Source organism: Mastomys coucha, chromosome X, assembly GCF_008632895.1.
Source record: "Mastomys coucha isolate ucsf_1 chromosome X, UCSF_Mcou_1, whole genome shotgun sequence".
NCBI lineage: Eukaryota > Metazoa > Chordata > Mammalia > Rodentia > Muridae > Mastomys > Mastomys coucha.
In genome coordinates, this window is record NC_045030.1 from 9,920,332 (window position 1) to 9,923,524 (window position 3,193).

The 3,193-nt window shown below is 44.4% G+C and overlaps 1 long non-coding RNA gene across 1 annotated transcript in view; it reads right to left on the reverse strand.

Moving 5' to 3' along the window:
• Positions 1–282: 282 nt before the first annotated feature.
• Positions 283–3,193, reverse strand: part of LOC116091783 — a 5,654-nt gene continuing 2,743 nt past the window's right edge. Inside the window, exon 2 of the long non-coding RNA XR_004119086.1 lies at positions 283–641. This is a non-coding gene — a long non-coding RNA (uncharacterized LOC116091783). The remainder of the gene's footprint in view (positions 642–3,193) is intronic.

The window sequence follows — 3,193 nt, forward strand, 5'->3', positions numbered from 1 at the left end:
CTTTCTCAAATAGAAAACAGGCTGGGGTCCTATATTTCTAACCCTTCCAAGTTTGTTAAAGAGTTCCAGTATATCACTTAATCTTACAGCTTGACTTTCCATGATGTTCACATGAATCTTACTAATAATTTACTTCCTGAGGAATGCAAACAAGTCTGGGAAGAGGCAAGAGTACATGTGAAACTGTCCCGCAGTTTCACGAACCAAGTTCTCTCTCGACCGAAGGGAGAAAGGGGACCTGAAACACAGAGTTCAAGAACAAAAGGATGTGAAGCCAAGTTGAGGCGTTCCAATCAAGCCTTGCCACTTTACTTTTGGGTTTATCTGTATACAAGAAAGCAAAACTGGATCTCTAAGTTACAATGACATTTGCATAACATAAGCAATGTGGGAGGAGTCAGGAAGAATCTGTACAGAGTCAAAGGGGGAAAGCCCAGCTGCCTGGGCGTGCCCATTTGGGTGGAAGTCAACAGCGGATGTCCTCAGGCGGTCAGTTTCTTTTCATTCAACAAGTCTTCAGCCAGTGGGTGTGTCAGCCACCAGACAAACCTTCCTCTAGAATCCTTGAAGGCAGAACTCAGCATAGTGGGTCTTTGTCCTAGGCACAGCAGGCATGAGTTGACAGTCTCCAGTTGTAAGCTCTGAAGTCATGGAGTTGAAGCATGAGGGAGGGACCCAACATACATGCAGATGGAATTCACCAAACAGACGGTACATACACAATTGGCTCTGAGAGAGTGCTGGACTAGGATCCCTGGTGTAATTACAGTTCCACAGGTGGTATTTTAGCTAGAGACAGGTTTATTACATGCCTTCTGGCCGGTCTTAGAAAAGTGGCTTTAAAGCCAATAAATTTTGAACAACTCCAAGAAGGTTGTCCAGGACAAGCAGGAAAATCCATCTCAGTTTTTAGAACGCCTTACAAAGGCTTTATTACACCATACCAATCTGGACCCTGAAAACCCAGAAGGTAAGCAACTTCTGATGACCTACTTCTTTTCCCAGAGCTACCTCAACATAAGAGCTAAACTTAAAAAACTGCAGAGGGGACCCCTAACTCCACAGGCAGAAGTCTTAGCACTGGCTTTCAAAGTGTACCATGGGAGAGATGACAAAGTCTGGAAACAAAAATACCATATGCCCCAGCCACTACCCTGGATTCATGGTCTTCTAAGACTCAGAGACAACCAATACCTGCTACAAATGTGGTCAAAACGGTCATTGGGCTAAAGCCTGCCCTAACTTCCCCCAAGCCAAGGGGGCCATGCTCTAGGTGCCATCAAGAGGGGCAGTGGGCTGTCAATTGTCCTCGTGTTTTGCAGAACAGGGACATATCATTCCTAGATAACCCTCCAACTGATCTCCTAGGCTTGGTTATAGCCAGCTGAGGAGGCCCGAGCTCCCCTGACAGGACCACTGCCATCACTAGCAGGGAGCCCCGGGTAGATATCATGGTATGTGGGTGGACCATCTCCTTCCTCTTGGACACTGGAACCACTTATTCGGGCCTGAAAGACTTTTGGGGACACACCTCACCTTCTCATTTTTCTATAGTTGGGGTAGGAGGACAACATTATTTTTAAGGGTGTACCTCTCACCCATTCCTTTTTGGTAGTGCCAACATGTCCTATCCCCTTATCGGGAAGGGATCTTCTAGCTAAGCTGGGAGCCTCTGTTTCCTTTATTCCCCACATTCACCTAATGCCAGGCTTGCCAGCAGTTCCTCTGCTCATTCTTCTAGCCAGCCAAATTACTAACATTACCATGTCATTTCCTTTACCAGCTTCTCAGGTAGATCCCCAAGTCTGGGATGTCCAGAACCCCTCTGTTGCTAAACACCATTCTCCTGTTGTCATATAATCACTGTACTCTACCAGGTACATAACCCAAACTCAATACCTTTTCTCTCTCTAGAGACTCAGGGGACTTAGGCCTATTATTTCTGACCTCTTGAGAAAAAAATTCCTTTGCCCCATCTTTTCCCCTATACTAGCAATTAAGAAGCCTAATGGTAACTATCGCCTGGTTCAAGACCTCAGGCACATTAATTCTGCAATAGTTCCTCTCCATCCTGTTGTGGCTAACCCTACACATTTCTTTCCACTATCCCCTCAGGGACTTCTCATTTCTCAGTCTTAGATCTCAAGGATGCCTTTTTCTCTATCCCTCTAGATGCCCAGTCATAAAACATATTTGCCTTTACCTGGACAGATCCTGATACCCATTATTCTGCTGAACTTACTTGGACTGTTCTGCCTCTGGGACAGCCCACATCTATTTGGTCAGGCCCTGGCTTCTGATTTACTCTCCTTGTCTCGCCCTAAATCTAAGGTTATACTTTATGTAGATGATTTACTTCTCTGGAGCCCCTCTCTAGAAATTAGCCAAACTGACAACTCTGCTCTTCTAAATTTCCTCTCCAGTCGAGGCTACAGGGTCTTACCTTCTAAAGTCCAATTGTCCACTCCTCAGGTCACTTTTTGGGACTAACAATTACCTCAACATGCAGGGCTATTACTTTAGATAGAAAGAATGTGATTCAGTCTCTAACTGTTCCTTCTACAAAGGAAGAGATTTTATCATTCCTAGTTTCTTATGTTCGTGGATTCCTTCCTTTCCATCCTTTCTTGTCCCTTATATGAAGCAGCGTTAGGCCCCACCCATGAACCTCTTCTCAAACCTATTACCAAGCCCTTTCAAAGGCTTCAACAGGCTCTCCTTAAGGCCCCAGCTTTACATCTTCCTGACCAGACTCATCCTTTTTCCCTTTACATAACTGAAAAAGAGGGATTTACCCTTAGAGTCTTAGGTCATCAACTGGGATCCTCTTTTGTACCTGTAGCATACTTATCAAAAAAAACTAGATCTAACCATCCAGGGATGGGCAGCTTTTATTCATACTTTAGCAACTGCTGAACTCCTTATTTGAGAATCAAAAAATAATAATCTTGGGTCACCTATAACTGTCTTCTCTTCTCATAACTTGTCATAGCTCCTAACTTATAAAGGCTGACAGACTCTACCTCCTTCTAGGGTTCTTTCCCTTCAGGGAGCTCTAATAGAAGATTCCACACTCACCTTCCAATCATGCCCACCTCGTAATATTTCAAATCTTTTTCCTCAACCTAGTACTGACCACTCCCTATCTCACTCCTGCACTGAAACTTTAGAGGAACTATTACCACATCCTTTA